Source organism: Rattus norvegicus, chromosome 4 (genome assembly GCF_021556685.1).
Source record: "Rattus norvegicus strain SHRSP/BbbUtx chromosome 4, alternate assembly SHRSP_T2T, whole genome shotgun sequence".
Classification (NCBI taxonomy): Eukaryota; Metazoa; Chordata; class Mammalia; order Rodentia; family Muridae; genus Rattus; species Rattus norvegicus.
The window spans coordinates 13,013,511-13,032,877 of NC_141537.1; the positions used below are offsets into that span (position 1 = coordinate 13,013,511).

Genomic DNA, 19,367 nt, shown 5'->3' on the forward strand with positions numbered 1-19,367 from the left:
ATTAAACATTTGGTAAGTTATTAGTCAAAATTCAAAAGCTGTATTCATCCAATTATAATGTTAAGGCAATGAAGTGTATGGTCACATAATGAGAAAAAAAACAATGAGATGAAACATTTATAAAATGTAAAACTGCAAAAGATCTCATGTTCAGAATATATAGCATATTTTCAAACAATAAAAATATACAAAACATTTGAGAAAAATTCCACAGAAGACAGTATGTATTATGGGCAGTAAATATATATAAAAGCATTCAGTGTTGCTAGTCTTTGGAGTTATCAGAGGAAAGCTCATGGTGAGATATTGTGGGGATTTTTCTTATCCTCAGAATAGATGAATTTTTTTTTAAAAAAAGCGGAAAACACAAAATTTTGTCAGAGATATGGGACAAATAAGATTCTCATGTTCCCAATAGGGCTATAAAATTGTTCAACCACCTTGGAAAATGTTCTAACAATCTCTTCTAAAACTAAATGTGCAACACATACCTACCTATTGACCCTGTGTTTTAACTTGTAATTCAAGGAAATAAGGTGTACTCATAAGAAGCTAAAATAATATTATCTATTAAATTATAAATCACACATAACCTACATGTTTATGAGCATAAGAATGTATTAATATACCAGGTTTATTCATCCATTAAGTGCTACCTATTGAGACAAAGAATTACTATACATGTGTCAGCTTGGATAAGTCTCATAAACATGCTTTATGCAAAGAAATAATATTCAGTTAATACCAAATTTTATATCATGTGAAATTAACTTGTGCAAAAAAACAAGAAAAGTGATAGCTTTGCATATGTTGGGATGGGAATCTACCGTGACAGATATTTATAGGTATTTATGGTACTGAGGTATGTATAGGATAGGAACAAATAAGACTCATTAACTGGAATGCTTAAAATGCACACATTATTTATACAGTGAAATGCTGAGCTCCAAATGCTGAATGTCACTACACCTACAGCTCACTTTGGTGTATGTAAAAAAAGTAAGATAGATTGATGGATGGATAGAGACCAGATATGGGAGGAAGGACACGCTTGTCAATCTGTAATCTAGATGGTCTGCACATAGGCACAGCTGGCTGTAGCAAGATGGTTGGCGCATAGGCATAGTCCCTCAACTGTTCTTGTGTCTGAAAAATTTCACAATGAGATGCCTGAGAAGAGCAAAGACTAGCATGTGATCTCCCATTGACACTGAAGATAGACTGTGTTCTAGGTCTTCACAAATAGTTATCAATAAGGTCGATACATCAGCACTGAAGAGGGAACTGAATTGTCAGTTGAGAGGAGTTTGTTCTTCTTAGAACTTGTTTTAACTAAAGATGACTTAGTATTTTGATTTCTGTAATTTCCCCAAGGAAATTACAAGTGTTCTTTTCCAGGAACACTGCTGGCCACTTTACCTTTCCAATACTGAATATTAAAAGGTCTTATATTTGTAACACAGAAATCTACCATCAATAATTAATAATCTATGCCTTATTACAGAGTTGACTTTGAGTATGTAACTTTTTCAATCAGCTTCAGCTCCATGTCAGTTACACAGTCAGTGCTAGAAGTCTGCTTTAATTCACTATGTGTAAAGCCCTTGTACAGTGCCCTACACTTGGGAGGTAATTGGTAAATATTCACTGAATTGAATGGAAAAATACTATCATGAGTTGGATTCAGATCTCTTCTTAGAGTTCTAATTCTGTTTATGTGGTTGACATCTAAATAGATTCCGCTATCTGTAAAATACAGGTATCAGTCTTTGTGAAGTCCCAGTGTTGACAACAACAATGGCTAATGTTGACCCATGAGCTAATTTATCAGGGTCTTTAGAAAATGGGGCATAGCCAAGCTATATGCTGGTAACTGTAAGCTGAGATCATGTGGTGTGATTCAGTCTATTAGGTCTCTCAAATGCTTCCAAGATTCATTATTTAGAATTCTCAAATACTTAATAAGATCATGACAATGCCCTAAAGTCAAGTTTGGAAGACTCAATAAAATAGTTTCAGAAGTAGCCAAGGAGAGACTAACACTGTTCATTCTTGATACCACAGAGCTGTAACACACTTGACTCTGACTTCTCAATCTCTGCAGACTAGAATCCACAGTGAGAAAGGGGAAGCAGCACCCATCGCACCCTGGGTGATTGCATGGGGTGAACAATGCTGAGGACTGGATATCAGGGAAGCTGAAGCAGGGTTTAGACTATAGCAGTTGGCCAGAATGCTGGGCATAACGTGAGATAGTGTGATACAATCACATAGCCATAGGGCATTTTCATGCCCAATCACAGTTTTCAGAGGCTTCATAGGACCCAAGAATGCTTGCTTGGAACCTTGTGAGAATAGGAGTCCTGGTGTTGAAAAGAATTAAGTAGGGCACGGCATCAAAAGGTTAAGCCTGTCCTTCCCAGACAGGAAACTCCAGTGTTGAAATCCTCGTGAGGTAGATGGAGAGTGACAAAGACTCCAACTGAATCAAACCCATCAAAGGCAGCTCAGTGGGGGAGGGGAGGCTCGGTGGGAGTCACACCATACTCATTTCAGAATGAGTCTATAACTCTGGATTATAAAACACAAACCACAGGTTCCCAAACCTCTTTCCTGGAAATGCTAGTGGTCATAACTTTTTCTTGACACATTGGCCAGAAAACAACCAATGCAAGTGGCTTGGAAAAACTATCTTAAATAATATCCTCTATTCTATTTATTTATCAGTGACACAATTTCCTGATAGTCTATATAATCTATATAATAAATGATGACGGACTGACAGAATTTCCAACTAGAGTTTATTTTTTCCTCCATGGAGAAACAGATCCAGATATATTTTTCTCACTTCTCCGTGATTGAGGAGCTAAGGGAAGCCTGTCTGACTGTGGGAAAACTAAGCATTGACTAAAGACAATGCATTAGGGACCTTGGGCAAATAGGCATAGGGCTGCTTTTATATAAAGAGACTGCCAGCTTGGGACCACTTAAGACAAAGCTCAACATACCTTACGTTATGAAGACTAAACTCCATCTCTTGCTTGACCATTGACATGTATGAAAGGTATCAACGTTTACAATTTCATTAGCTTAGGTGTATGAGTATTTTGCCTTCATGTATGTCCATGCACCATGTGCTTGAGGTACCGGAGGAGGCCAGAAGAGAGTGTTGGGTCTCCTGGAACTGGAGTTACATATGGTTGTAAGCCATCATGTGGATACAGGAAATTGAACTCCAGTCCTTCAGAAGAGTTGGGAGTTAAGAGGGCTCTCTGGCCCCTAGAAGATATAGCTTATGAGACAAGAGAACTCCTGTCCCAACAGTGAGTATCATTGGGACACTAAGATAACCCACTTACAGGTTTAAGCCCTTCATATGAAATAATCCATTCTGTTCAGAGGGAATACACACACACACACACACACACACACACACACACACACACACGCACGCACGCACGCACGCACGCACACACACACACACGCGCGCGCGCACACACATACACATGCACCACCTACTCACACATGTATTATATATACATTTTAATAAAAACAAACCAGATAATCATACTCTTACTTAGATACTTCTTGGGTTAAATTTCCTCAGTCTACTCCCAAGTGTGGCTATGTCTGTTCCAGTGCTGTTCCCTGAGCCTCACTTTCACAGACTGGTGAGCGTTGAGGAGTTCATGGTGGAATGGTAAAAGCTATCTTCTATTCTGCCTGCCCCATTAAACCTAACAACGATTATAGATGCCATAGATAATTGATATTTAAGCAACTTAAATGAAAAATATACTGAAGAAAGTTCTTGTAAACTTTTGTGGGTTTTTCATAAGGTGCTGAGTCAAACTGTTGATCAAAATCAAATACATGTTTTCACATTATTTAATAAGACTAAACAAGGTACCAGCTACACCGCTTAGCACAGAGTATGTGTTTGGCAAACATTTGCTGAATGAAATTCAACAGCTCTTTATAAAGTTATCACGAAGTTGACATTGTAAGGGCTAAGTGGTTCTATTTCAGATACAGAACTAGAGAAAATGCCCTACTTGGTTCAGGCAGCTAATTCTGTGTTCCTGATATTCTGTCACATACATGATAGTTTGAAGATAAAACGACACAGAGTAGAGGTCAGGCCTGAGCTCCTGGTGCAGTCGTGTGACTAAGGGGAGAGCTACTGAGGCCTAGGCTCCTTCCCTCTTCCCTTGAAAGGTACACTAAGATACCCTGCAGTTTTTGTGTGAATCTTTTAATACAAAGACAATCTTTTACACAGGAAATCATGCAGAGATCCAAAACTGAGCCTTTTTCTGCCCTCAAAGGGACTTCAAAAGAATGTCCGAAAAATTCTTTCAAGGGGAAGCTTCACATGAAATAGTCTATCTTTGATAAGAAGTCAGACTTCTAACAAAACTAGATTCTTCAAATAAAAAGCCAATGGTAATGATTTTTAGTGATTAAATACGTTGGACAAGAAAATATATCATTTGTATCTACATTGCTTGCTTGCTTGGATGACTAAAATAAAAGAATATATAAATACAGTTCATATAAGTTTTATGTGACCCAGGAGCCTTCATAAATATTAGAGTTGGAACTTAAAAGTCCCCAAAGGCCCATACATGGAAGGCTTGGTCTCTAGCCCATGAAGATGGTGGGATATTTAGGAGATGAGACCAAGGATAGGTAGTTTGCTCATTGATGACACATCCCTGAAAAAAAAAAACCTTGGAACCCTGGTGCCCACTCTTCTCTCTCTGTTTCCTGGCTACGTCACTATAGTATATAAACAGTTACAGTCCTGAAGAAATGTGCCCAGACAACCATGAATTGAAATTGTTGAAGTTAGGAGCCAAAGCAAACCCTTTCCTCTCCCTCAGTTGATTCTCTCTGATGTATTACAGTCGTGGAGAGTCCACAAACACAGTGAGCAAGTGAAGGCCGTGGGCAGCAGCATTTTTTACACTAGACTCCAAGAATGGAAAAGTGTAATACAATCTGTGTGTATGAGCCGAAGCTTCTGTCAGGGGCAGATTTAGTGAGGCGAGCTGGGCCTCACATAACCACACATGTGCACGCCATGTCTTCCTGATAGGACTCTCCGGTCATTTGCAGGTGAGGGGACATTGTTTCCCTGCCTTGACAGATCTTTCTTCACTCTTCTAAATCTCTCAGAAGGACACACTCATGTGGAAAATTTCCCTCACCTCACACTCACATAAATTGCCCATTACTGGTCACAATCTATTCAGGGTAGAGAGTCAATTTTCACTACTAAAAAATATCATTCAGAAATGTACTAAGAAAAATTTCTGGCACAGCCAAAGTGGTCTAGAAAACCTTAATTTAAATTTTTTTATAGCTTGTCTTTCAACAGGAGTTTACCAACACAGCAGGCAACACTAACTATTAGAGCAGGGGGACCAGATAATTCAATTTGCAATTACTGGACAGAGGGGAATCCATTGAAAAGAACCTTTGATATTTGAGAACCTTGATAGAAAACAAATTACATGTGATCTTATAGTAAAACACAATGGCCCCACGTCTCTGCACACAGCAGAAGGATGATTATTTTCCTCTCATAGCATGATAACTCTCAACCGAAGCTAGAGCTTTCAATGTCAAAAGGATGTCAAGAAAGAACGACTTGGCGTGACTTCAGGAAAAGTGGTAGGAAGTGATTAGCACAAGGTGACTGGGCTACGAGACAAGATGCAGAGTACGTGAGGAGTGAAGGCAGCCCACTGCTGAGGAGATGTGAGGCAGGCTGCCACAGTAGATGGCGTTAGGCACGTGAGCACGTGGTCAGATAGTCTACCGCAGAGGATGGAGTCAGAGAGGGGACGAAATCTTGGATACAAGAGTGGGAATTCTGGTATGACTTTATATTTCTTCATATTTCTATATTAGGGGAATGGAAACGATGGAGATTGTAAGGCTGACCTTAAAGTTTCCATCAGTGGTATGTTGAAAATAAAAATAATTTCTGGGTTCTGTGGGTATTTTGTCAGCTGAAACAAACTGAGAAAATCTAATTTGTGTAAGCCGTCCTTTCACTCAGTGCAAAGAAACCTTGAACTGTTACATTTATTGTCATTGCTATTTCTGGACTGCAGGAGCTACTAATTGCCTGAAGATATTAGTCAGGTGCTTATGACTCCTGGCTGAACCGTTTAAATCCCTGAGCATGAATGAGCTTTTCAAAGCAGAAATCTGATAGTGGCACTGCCCCCACCTTCCTTTGCCACCCCAATCCGACTTAGGCAAAAGTAACCTCATATGACAGAGTTCACCACAAGCTGCTGTGATGAGGAAGACGCTCTCCATGACTGCTTCCCTGTGAATGACTGTGCCTAGCACTAGCCAGGATACATGCTAGGTGCTCATAAACTCTTGTTGAATGACAGAAGCCACAGTCTTGTGAAACGGATTAGATAAGTTGCTGCCATTGCCCTTGGTTGTCAACCATAATTAGATGGTAAGGCCCTTTGCTGAACACAGCATACATTTTGGTTGTAGGATGAAGAGAAATCAATCTTGAACTGACTAGAAATCGTTCCCTGGTGTTTAGCTTTTATAGTGCGAGAAGGTGCTATGTAAGCTATTGAAGGGTGTTACATCAATAGTATTATTCAACACTGGACCCTGCGTGCCATAGTACTCATTTGACATGATGATGTGTCTACTGGTACAACAGTGGCAAAACTGTTTATGGTAGCAACCAATTGCTCTCTTGATTGGAATAGAGGCCAACTCTATAACAGGAAATCCATGCTTCATGCTGTAAACATGGCCAGAAACTATGGCTAGGGAATTAAGGCCCCATGGGAAAACCTATTAGTATTGCTCTTCTAAATGGTCATGTTGTCAAATTGCCCTTTAAATATTTATGTTTACACCCATAGACTTGTGCTAATCCCAATATTGGTCAGATAAGCTTCTTACTGCAGTAGGTAGTGGTCAACAAAGAGACACATTAATGGTCCAAGTGCTGAGAGCAAGCAGCTGCGAGCTCTAGGTAGGACTCTATATGAACTTCCTTCCCACCAGGCTCAGGAAACATCATGAAAGCTGAGGTGGAAATAGTGGAAGAGCTGGAGAGTGACAAAGAGCACTGTAAATGTGTCCTCTGGATACAACACAGCTACAGCACTCCATTTGAGGTGTCGTTACTTACAGAAGACCTGTACAAGGTCAATTCAGTTAAATTTTTCAGAATGGATAGGGGAAGGGCCTCCAAGGCTGTACTCATAGCTGAGGAATAGTTGATGGTGTCTTGGGAGGGATAGAAATCTCTTTAGGAATGCAGCTCTGGAAGATTCTCCATGTTTCACTGGATGACCCAATGCCCATACACATATGGGAAGGGCTGATTGGCCTCAGTTCCAAGAAAATAAATAAATATTAATGGAGGATATGAGTTTATGCCACATCCTGGGGAAAGGAAGAGGGGGATATGATCAAAATACATTCATATGTGTATGAAAATTTCAAAAGGAATAAATAAAATAAATGTTTCGAGAAGTTAACAAACTAAAGGAAGTGCTATATCCATGGGCTTTCCAGACCAAGTGCTCCAAAAGTGACCTCTGTCTCCAGGACTATGATGTCACTTCTGGTTTTCATTTTTAGAGATTTTTAGTAGTGAAGAACCTTGAACTGAGTCAGCATAGCAATACATATAATATACATCATAGACACATACATATGTCTGTATAATTTTGGCTTTAAGAAACCTGCTCTATAGGGAGGCCTGCTTTTGATCCTGAATGAGGATCACACTACAGAATCAACATAATGGTGTGTATATATTTTTAAAATAATCTCGAGAGAAAGAAATGTTCAAGCCATGTGTTCTTACTTCTCCAGTGATGCGATCTGATGCAGTACACTGAAAGTATCTTCTTTCTTCTCCGATGAGTTCCTCCGTCCAGGAGGGAAGTGCTCTGTGCTGCCCAAGTCAACAGCTGCCCAGAGGCAGACACTGGAGTCTTTCTTCACTGCTAGAGCTCAAGTGCTTTCTTTGACATCAGTTAAAATAGAATTGGCACTAGAACAAAGGAGGCTTAAGCTCTTATGGTTCCATCAGAGGGAGTTCAGAATCACAGACCAAATTTAGATCCAGAAATGAGGGACTTGGGAGAAAATGAGAAAGAAGGAGGGGTCGGAAGGAAGAGCCGAAGAGGCTGGTCTGCTAGACGGTTGGCCCCTCGCTGTGTCTTGTCACTGGTTACTGGGAGTAGGTCTTTGAAAACAACATAAAAATAAGCCTGACTTTCTGTCACTTTCAACCAAATTAGTCTCATTCTGACATCATCACCACCCTTAGACCCCATTCCTTCTATTTACTGTTTCTCTCTAGTTGTCATTCTCCGTCTTTTACCTTTATTCCAGATTCACACCCACACTTCTTCTACTCAGCTAGACACGCAGGTAACACCCCTTGCTATTTGGGTCATACTTGTTCTCTAACCAATCCTACCAGCCACACCTTGACATTGGCTGACACTCTTCGGTTCTCCAAAACATTGAACCTCCCTGTAAGACTTAAAACTGGTGATGATGCTTCTACTCTCCAACTGCTTCACCTTCTTGCCTTTCTTACTGCAGTCTTCTGGCTTCTCTCATTCTCTTTTCAACCTTTGTGTTTGTTTTGTGAAATAGAGTTTTGCTATACAGCTCTGGTTGGCCTGGAACCCACTGTTTAGCCCAGGCTAGCCATAGCCTGCAATGATGTTCCTTCCTCTGCCTCCGGTGTGCTGGGATTAAAACTTCTTATACCTTCCTTTTCCCATCCTCCCTCCCTCCCTCCCTCCCTCCCTCCCTCCCTCCCTCCCTCCCTCCCTCCCTCCCTCCCTCTCTCCCTCCCTCTCTCCTTTCCCTTCCTCCCACCACTCCCTGGATCTTATTTTATTTGGTTTTCAAATGTGGGTAGTTCCCAGGGCTTTGTTCTCACTTTAAATCTTTGAAATCTTTCTGGCAATCTTACTCAAGTATTATGAAGGATTACTTAACTTGTCTGCATTCCTAATTGAGGGCTACACTTGTGCGTTTGAGTATCCCCTGCTTTCAGACCCAACCAAATTCATTATCCTTCTTGTACAGCTCCTTGAATGCCCCATCCATCAATCTTCACATGAGATGTCTAGTGCGAATTTGGCTCCTGCCTCTTTCTTGTATACCACAAGGCCAGTTAATCACAAAGGTTTTCTGGGTTTTTATGGAGTTTTCAAATAGCTTTCTCCCTAGTCAGTTCAGACCTGTATACCATTTTTACTTATTATTTGTGGGTGGTATCCACAGCTTCCTCATTTATTTCCTAAATCCAGCTTTGTATATCCTCAGTCTTTAGAGAACATGCTTTGCACAGACCACAGTCTGATATACTCCCATCGTCTACCTCCCCAGGGACAACCTCCCACTCCTCCTAGCACATTCTGATGTGCCCCCATCCTCTACCTCCCCAGGGATGACTTCCCACTCCTCCTAGCACATTCTGATGTGCCCCCATCGTCTACCTCCCCAGGGACGACTTCCCACTCCTCCTAACATGTAATGCTTCTAACATGAAACCCTTTGAAATTTTCCGTATGCTCTTGCCCAGTTTTTGCATCCAGTCCTTTGCTCTTTGCTAATGTTTTCCCTTCTGCCTGGATATTTTCTTCATAATTTGTTTCCTGCCTAGTTATTTCTTAATTTTTTAATGATTGACTTCTCCCAGGAAAATTTTATTGGGATTTAGTCATGTTCTTGACCATTTCTCTAAAGAATTGTGCTTTTCCTAGTGCACAATATCTTCTTTATTTGTTTAATACGGACATCACATTTTCCTGCTTAATAAGTATCTTCCTCGTATAATATTTTTATAATATGAATAATGTATATATGCATATAGATTGGCTATACTGCTTGGTCAGTGAGCTCTGGGAACCCACCTGTCTGTCCTCTTCTGCTTAGTGCTGGGGTTACAGAGGCATGCTGCCGAGCCTGACTTTTACAAAGGAGTTGGGAATTTAAACTCAGATCCTCATGCTTGCATAGAAAGCACATTATTAATTGAGCCTCCCCTCCAATCCTCTCTTACCCCCTCACATTCTCTCTCTCTTTTGAATTCTATGAATATGTGTGTCTGAATGTGGGTTTGTGCCTATGTGTGCAGTGCCTATGGGAGCCAGAAAAGAGTGTCAGATACCCTAGAGCAGGAGTAACAATTGTGGAGTGGCCTTCGTGGGTGCTGGAAACAAAATTGGGTCCTCTGCAAGAGTAAAACATGCTCTTAACTGTTCAACCATCTCTCCAGTCTGCATTGTCTCTTTCTCAAGGGGAAGAATGGAGTCTTTATATCCGTAGAATTGCAGTGCCTGGTTTATATTTGGTTTATCCAGCATCTAAATCAAAGGAAGATTGGGTGTTTTCTTGCAATACAGGAAAGCTGAAGCTACCTAGATTCTTTGGACTTTGAAGTATTTTATGATAATGAGATTCATTGGAAAGCCTGAGGAAGGTAAAAACAGAACCTCTGGGGAAAGATTCTTTGTGGACAAGGACCCCATGTGGGACTGACAGGAAGTTAAATACATTTGGAAAGATCTTGGGGGGCCATGACAGACAGGACTGATGGCTTTAGAGATTTTGAGATTAATCCCTTTCTTTTAAAAGCCTGAGGTCAAGATGTAAATATATAAGACTGCCAACTGAGGGTCCAAATTCTGCGAAATAGTGTCGGCCACAGCAAAAACAATACCATCTCCAATAGAAAAAAGACTAAATAGGACAACCTGTGCTCACTATGGCACTGAGGTAGGCAAGTCTATCCTTTATTGATCACCCCCCATGGCTGGGAGGGGCAATGAGGATGAAGGGTCACCTATCACTACCATCAATTCTCTCTCCAAACCACTGAAAATTAGCGGAGTGAATACAAACATGGTTGCAACCTCAGCTATAAGACAAATTCCCTAACTGCTCTTCCCAAAGGATTGCTCCCTTCAGTGCCTTCTGCACAGATGTCCTGCATATATGAACATAAAAGCCTTTCAAGAAATCAGCAGGGGTACAGGGTGGTGGCTCAATTCAGTAACTCTAAGCTTGAGAGGCAGAGGCATTGAGGGGCGCTGAAAGTTTGTCGTCAGCTTGGTCTGTGTAGTGGGGATGAGTCTAGAGTTATGCAGTCAGACCTTGTCTCAAACAAATAAACCACCATTTGGCAAAGGAGAGGAGAGAAGCAAGTCTCTTTTTCATATTTGAAGGATGCAGAAAGGAGCCCACTCTGCAGCCTGCCTGTGTCTGTTTCCTTAAAGCTCTCAGGGCACTGTCAGCTGTTTGCCCACTTGCTTTTCACACATTAAAAATAAACTTATTTGTTAATAATGTATAAAACTTGCACCTAACACTTGCAGTAAAATTTATGGTTGGAATAATTTAGCTAGTCATACTCGATTTCTGTCATTATATCTTTTAAATAACCTTCAAATTTCCTTTTGACATTCATTCTTTCTGGAGTAAGTAGAATTTGTGCAGACACTCAAAGAGAACCCGTGTAAGTCAGGGAGAGGGAAAAGTAGACCACAGAATGAGCAATATTTGATTGAAAGCCTGGAATCTTGATATCTACCCTGGTTCACTGCGTAATCAGGGCAGACGTCGTCTCTCTGAGCTCAGCTTTCTGACTCACTAGTTCCTCCAGGTTTTCAAATGTAAAGAATTGTTAACTTGCAAAGTATGTCCACCCTCTATTATTTACTTACTTATATGGATATATGGATATAGGATTAAATGGAGAGTTCTGTGTCTGCTAAACAAGTGCTCTGTTGCTGAACTGAGGTCCTAGAACTCTTCTTCTATTTTGGTTTCAAGATGGGTTCGAGCTAGGTTGCCCAGGCTGCCCTGGGATTTGTGGTCCTACTGTTTTGCCTTCCCCTGTAGTTGATATTACAGGGGCGGGACTAGCATTGACTTCTTACTGTTGTAAGTGCTGCATTTCCGTTCTCTAAGAGAAATGCACGACTGGTTTATTAATGTAGCAGGCATCATTTGTGAGGCCCTGACTAGTTCCTTGTGAAATGCTTAAAGGTTATTTTATGATCACAACGCCCAGGTACCATTTCTCGCTCCTCCTTTCTGTGTGGAGTATCGTACTTTCCTTCCAGCTTTCCACTGTCCATTTCCTCTACCCCCAGCTCTGCCTTTCTTGCTTTAAGAACTGCATGTGAAAAACATTACTCGTGAAAAAGACATGGATGGAAAAAAACACTTTATCTCTTAAGTAAAGTAAAATTCGTGATGTCAAAAATTTATCATATACCATTTCAGGGTATTTAGTGTACTACTACTTGCCAAGAAAAAGTAAGGATTTTGACACACTGTGTGCTTGTCACTCTTAAGTTCCTCCAGGACTTTTTGTTTTATTTTTCTTCTGTAGGAAGTCCCCTAAGTTCCCTAGAAATCTCCCCTAGAACTAGGTGCTCTGAGCCCTACTGGCTATGCAGTCACATCTGCCTATAACTCCAGTTCCAAGGAGCCCAATGTCATTTTCTGGCCTCCAAGGACTACTACATTCATGTCCTACACAAAACCTAATGCAGGAACACAGCCATACACATAAAAACACACAAACAAGCCTTTAGCGTGTAAGGAAGCCCTCTCTGAATAAAACGGTGATAGATATACTTCCTGCAGAGTTGTATGAAGGAATTTTGTTCTATTATGATTTTTCTAGAACTCAATGATTCGTTGATATTTAAGGCAATTTCATTTCTTTGCTAGCACAGCCTGTTCCTACCCCTGTCCCTGATCCTTAGTAGAACTTAGTATGCTAGGATGGGTGCTGATGGAGTGATGAGACATTATCTTTCCAGTTAGAGTTGAAGTAGTGGCATTCTGCACTGAGAGTTGAGCCATGCCTCTTGGTTGGGCTTCCATAAATTGACAATCATGAGTGCTGTATACAATTAGGCTCACTTGACAGGACACTTGTATTATTGGGAACTTCCATAATTTCTTCATTTGGATCTTATATCTGGTCACCGATTTCTTATATCTGCTTGTACTGCTTGGACACAGTCACAAGATCTGACCTAGCAGTAAGTAGCTTTCACACAGTAATCTTTTATCGTACATGTCAATTCTTCTGCCTCTGATCTGTTCCAATCTGTGCTCTCATGAGGATGGGTGTCATCTTCACTGACACTAAAAAAAAAAAAAATGAAGCTTTTTTTTTGTTGCTTTTGAAGACAAAAGAGAAAACGTAATGGGGAGAGGAAAATGAGGCATGCGGTTGAGCAAGGCGAAGCCCGTGATAAGCACAGATGGAGTACTGAGGCAGGAGGGGAATTTCTCCACATAACCCTGGGGAAGCAGCAAAGGCCACTGAGGAAGAAAGGCTGGCCCAGTAAGAGGCCCTCGCCCAGCCTTTGCCCAGCCCTCGTTCAGGCCAGAGTTGTTGGGAGGAAAGGATTGATAGCTTCCGTGACTGAAAATCTGTGAATGCAGCTGTGAATAAAATAAGAATTACAACCATCCAAGTCCCAGGGGAAACGAAGTCATCTGAGTTGACTCTCTATTTATTCCTCAGTTTCTTAAGGTCGCCATTTGCCATTTTAAAACAGCATTCAAGTTTCTTCTCCAAATGGGTTGGCTTAAGGGAAATGTCCTCTACTCCTCCCTCTCCCGCCTCCTTTAAGGGGAAGTGACTGCCAACCGTGACAAATGCAGAGAGTGCAAGTAAAATAACTACTTAATTCCAGATAAATCTTGTCATTGGGCAAACACCACGGTGGCACAGACCTAATCTTTTTAGACAAAGGGGATCTGGTTAATGTTATAGTCTATGTCATAGTAATACCAGTATGGCTGTAGGATTCTGTAGCAAGGTGGGTCCAGAATAAGGCGAAGCCTATCATTGAAAGAGAAGGAAGGGTAGCCAGGGAAAAGTCTAGGAAGGAGGGCGGAGGAGGAGCGAGTGAAGGAAGATGGAGACAGAGGAAGAGGAGGAGGAGGAGGATTCCGATCCAGGTGGTCTAGGTCAATTTTATCTTGTCTAGTGGAGGTTTCTATTTTTATTCTATTTTTATTAATTGGCAGTGAATTTATTCTGTGGATGTGTTGTAGATTGATAGCTTAACATATAAATCTAATTGCTAAACTACACATTTCTAGAGCTTTGATTTTACAGGGCTACAGGGGATGTGGGCAAAGTTCCTGGCGGGGCAGAGACAACCTGTTTCAGTTCTGGAAGCCGTGCTAGGCTATAGAATGCCTGGGGCTAGTGGGTGTGGTGCCACGCCTAGAACAGCCGGCGGAACGAGATGTGTGTGTCAGGCATGGTAACAACCCGCCAATAGGACACTGTGTGAAGGGGCTGGCAGAGAAACAGCCACAGCGCGTGGCTCCTGCAGATCCGCGTGCCTGATCCATTTTTTATTTTTACCGCAACATGGGGCAACGTTTTTCTCTCAATTAATAGGTGTGAATGGAAACACCTTTCTCACCTAGCATTCAATGTTACTCATTATAGCCTATAAAATGACTGTTCTGGGGCGAAGCTTCAGAATTAGGAAAACACTAGTGTGTTGTGATCTGCACTGAGGACTGATCCTTAAAAGCTGGGCACTGCTGGGAAGTGACTATTAGTAGGGATTGCTAATTAATTCAGTAGCACAGAGCCCCTTTCTCCTATGACATTGTAGAGGTCAACTACTCAGAGAAAAGAAAACGTAATTTAAGAAGTTGGGTTATACGAAAGTACCTGGAGGTTATTAGGAATGTCCCCTGTGTTAGAAGGGAAGAGAATGCTTCCCAAAAGGCTTGATTTTAGTCATATCACAGCTATGGTTCAGACCTCAAAGGCCTGTGTTGAAGGTTTGGTCATGAGCCTGTGGCATTATTGGCCAGTGCTGGAGTCCAGGGAGATGGAACCTAGAAGTTAAGTTATTGGAATTGTGTTCCTGAAGGGTCCCAATTCCTTTCCTTCTTTATTGGCATAAAAAGACAGATTTTGTTTTTAAAGAAGCTCCTGGAACTTTCCTGTTTGCTTACTGGAAAAGCCACTAGGCAACTTCATAAGTTTTCTAAAGACTAGGGGATTTCCTCTAAGAAATCAAAATTTAACAAGAGATACTGAAATGCTTTTTGTTAGTTAGGTAGTCAACTTAAAAAAATTGTTCTCTCATATATTACATCCTAACTGCAGTTTTCTCTCCCTCCTCTGTTCCCAGCCCCACCCTTATATAACTTCTCCCCCAGGTACACCCCTCTTCCGTTTCCCTTCAAAGACGCACAGGCATAAAAGTGCGAACTCTGAGTCCATGTAGTGCCACCATGACTATGTGATCATGGGCTGAAATCTATGGAATCACAAGCTCACACAAAACTTCTTTCTTTTTAACTTGACTACCTCAGATGTTTAGTCACCTGAGCACAAAATTGACAAACACCCCTAATTAAGGCCAAGAATATATACAATTCTTATTCTTCTTCATCATCAGATTATTACTTATTTTGAGCTAAAATAGACTTGGCCATTTGTCTAGCCTAAATCCATATCTCTCTTTTAAGCCATAGCAACATTTCCAAAAGACTGACCACAGGTCAGATTAAAATTTTAGCTGTAAGTTATTTTTTTAAAAAAGTAATATTAAAAAGATTAAAATGTAAGGGAATGAAAGGAAATACTTCACAATATCATCACACTCTTTGATATGGTAACTTTGCTCTTTTCAAATTTAAATGGCACATATTTTTAAGGGAACAGAATTATTAACTTGGAATTTTCATGTGAAGACAAACTAGTAGCTAGAAGAATATCTACCAAAGGGATCAGAGTGGTTCTTACCTCAGGGTGTGGAGGATGCCTAACTTCAAGAAAACTTGGTGGTCTGCAAACTCCTACAGGGTGCTAGGGACGGGAGGGGGCAAAGAGACTGCCACACACATGGTATTTCTTCTGGGTACAGTGTTGATGGACAGACTGGGGGAATGGGTTTTTGTTTCCATTTTTCTTATAGGTGGCGTCTTTAAATACAAAATTCCTTTTATTAACTGATGTGCTTGTGAAAATCTTGGGAAGCACTTGCTAGAAACTCCCTGCTGCAGAGCGAGGAGCTGGGAGGAGCTGCAGGTTGTAGGCCTTCCATAAGGAAGAACAGGCAGTGGGTGGAGACACTGAGCTCATCCCACGTCTCACCATCAGCCACTGAGCACAGGGTGAAAATACAGAAGAGATAGTTTGGTTTAATGGAGATGTCAATTTTGGTCCCTCAACTGCATTAAATAAAATATTTTTAATTTCGATGCTCTTTTCATTATATATTCTAAATTAGATACTTTGGGACATCATGTAAAATGGGTTTTGAGAATTATCAATCACTGACATCATAAGCCATTGAGGGTGAAGTGGTTGAAAAGGTTTATAAGAGCTTTTTAATATTGAGGCCAGAGAAATTCAAGCAAAGTATAAAACATAATCAAATTAACATTTAATTTAAGCATTTCTCCTGCTCACATTCGCCGAGTTCTCTAAAATGGCTCTTCACAAGGTGAGTACACACTAAGAGCAGGATGTCTAAATAATGGGAAAACAGTGTCGTCCTCCCAGGACAAGAACAGCTAGCATCCCCGAGTGACCAGAGGTGCGAAAGCAGCGTTATTAGGATGCCGTCTGTGTCTCCGTGTACACGAGGACATACAAAACCAAGATAGAACTTGATTGGAATTTGCTGATCGGAGGGAACTAGCAACCAACAAGATGGCTGCTAGGCACATGTTCTAAGAGGAACAGGGAGTAGGCACCAGAAACAAATTGGCTTTCAGTAAAGCATCTACCCATTACCTATGGATCCCCAAGGTAGCATAGTGCAGATGCTGTTTATCTCATCAAGTCCAAGATGTGTTTGGAAGTAAACTTGGTTGAGTAGACAGAAGTGTCACCGAGGACATTCACAGTTGAATATATTTTTGTTTGTTTTTGGTTAGATACATGTATTTTTATTTTGTATGTGGATGTTTTGCCTGCGTGTTTGTCTGTGTACCACATGCATGCAGTGATTATGAAGGCCAGAAGGAGGGTGTTGAATCCCCATATAACTGGAGTTGCAAATGGTTGTGGGTGCTAGCATCAAGGTCTTCTGGAAGAATAGTCAGTTTTCATAATCACAGATCCATTTCTTCAGCCCCTTAGTTGAGCATCTTAAGTTCTACTGTAGAAAATCATTCTTTTGAGTTCAGCACTCACAAATACATATCATCCAATGGAAGGCTGTCATACAAGGCACAGTTATCCAACATATGGGCCTAGCACAAGGGCCTTCTGAGAGGAGAGCAGTCCTAGAAAGATCGGGCAAAGGGTAAAAATGAGAAGCCTTCTGTCTACCAATCAATATTGATTACCTCTTTACTCTGATGAGAAATCTCATTTCAACAACCCCAGAATTTCCCAATGCCTGGTGGAATTACAAATTTCTCAATATAGGAACTGTCTAATCTAACTCAAGCCAGCTTTAAAATATGTAAGAGCAACTGTATTTGGGAGAAATTAGCATTTTCATATGACTAGTGTTCCAAAACACAGTGAATCATATCTCTGTTCTATCAAATATTTACGCTTCCCATGGCTTGTCTTGAAGATAATCAGGACTATTAGGGGAAGGAAGAGGCGACAATCTGGCACAGTGGCTGGGAACATAGTCTGTGGTGACAAAAGGAGACGAATTTGAATTTTATTTCTGTTACTTACAGGCTCAGGACAAGTGACTCAGTTTACTAAGCTCCGGTTTTGCGTTGCGCACACAGCATGGTGATCTATAGCATCTGTAGAATCTGCTTTCAGAGGTAAATGGTATCTACCGCTGAGCATTGTGCCTGGCACATCTAAAAATGCTAGCCATCATCATGAATATTTGTGTTGTACTTATTGCTTATTAAGGATAATCTGATGACAAAGTATAAAGCCATTTATCCTTTGGGGTATAAATGCTGACTTCTTGACTTCTGAGAGGGATAATACCAGTGAGTTTGGGGGCGATAAACATCTCTGTTACGCCACAAGTAGAGAATTGGCAGCCGATACATGAGCAGAATAGATCTTCCTGTGAACAGAAAGTGAAGCTGACCAGATAAGCGTAGACAGTCTGTTTCAGAGTCACAGAGAGAAGAGTGAGCTGGCAACAGGGTGCTTGGAGCCATGGTGACAACCATGTGTGGCTGGTTACTGTTCAACCTCTCTTCTGTAAACACCAAGAAGCTACCATAAGATACCAGGACTAGGACTCAATAATGACCAGAGTGTGATGTCTGCCTTCAAGCAGCTCAGAGTTTGGAGAGGGAAATGAACACAACACAAGTACTTTAGCAGAAGAGGGTGAGTGCTGCCTGCTATAAAAGATGCTTAATCAGGACTCACGTCAGATTCACCCTGGGAATTCTACTCTCACGATTAGCAAGCTGGTTTCTCCACAAGGAGCCTGAGTTTGGAGAATCTGACAATTTCCCTGGGTGACTCTTGGGTACCTGTGTATTAAGAATCATTTTGTCGATGTTTGTCTCCAGGGTTCATTGAAGGTGCATAACAAGATGTGGTTGAAGAGGAGGGTAATTCAAACAAAGGCATTTGAGTGTCATCTCAGGCCCAGTTGTGACCTTTTGACCCAGTTGAGAGCCAAGCACAGCTCTCAGGGAAGCCATCGGAAGACTAAAGCTGTGAGTGTCGAATGGGAAAGAATCCCAGTTATTGGAGATGAGGGAGGTGGTCAGGGCAGTAGTGCTAATGAGAGCCTGTGTTTAACACAGTGCTTGTTAGTCTGTACTGAAGGTGTGAGCTTTACAGAATAAGGCAGGACCAGAAGGAGCAGGTACAAGGCTGAGCTCAGTCACTGGAAATATCATGAACAAATACAGAGAGACATTCCTTAACCTCACTTCCTTTGTCTCCTGATCACCATGGATTATATACCCGACAAAGTAGCTGTCTTGCTCCCTTCCTTTCTTACATCCATTTTGTTGATATATAATCATCAGATTATAAATTCACCCATTTAAAATACACAATTCAGTGAAAACAGCTTCCTCATACCATCTGAACAAAAATGTCTCCCTAAAGGGGAAATGGCTTAATGAACTGTGTGACAGCAGAACACCTGTGTCCTTATCACACATTGGTTTTGGCCCTAGAGCTCACCCAGATGCTCATTTGATGTCACAGTGGGCTAGCACACCTGCTTTGAGGATGCCCGTTTAATAAAAGAAAAGAATATAAAAATGTCTACATCTCAGACTGTGTGGGCGAAATGAGGTGAATGAAAGGTTCCTAGCGCCTCCTAAAGAAGGATTCTCCAATAAGAAGTTGTGGGGTGTAATGGCAGTGC

At 41.2% G+C, this 19,367-nt stretch overlaps 1 protein-coding gene across 3 annotated transcripts in view; it reads right to left on the reverse strand.

Annotated features, from left to right (window-relative positions):
* Lhfpl3 (LHFPL tetraspan subfamily member 3) overlaps positions 1-19,367 on the reverse strand; it is a 540,637-nt gene that overhangs the window by 297,273 nt on the left and 223,997 nt on the right.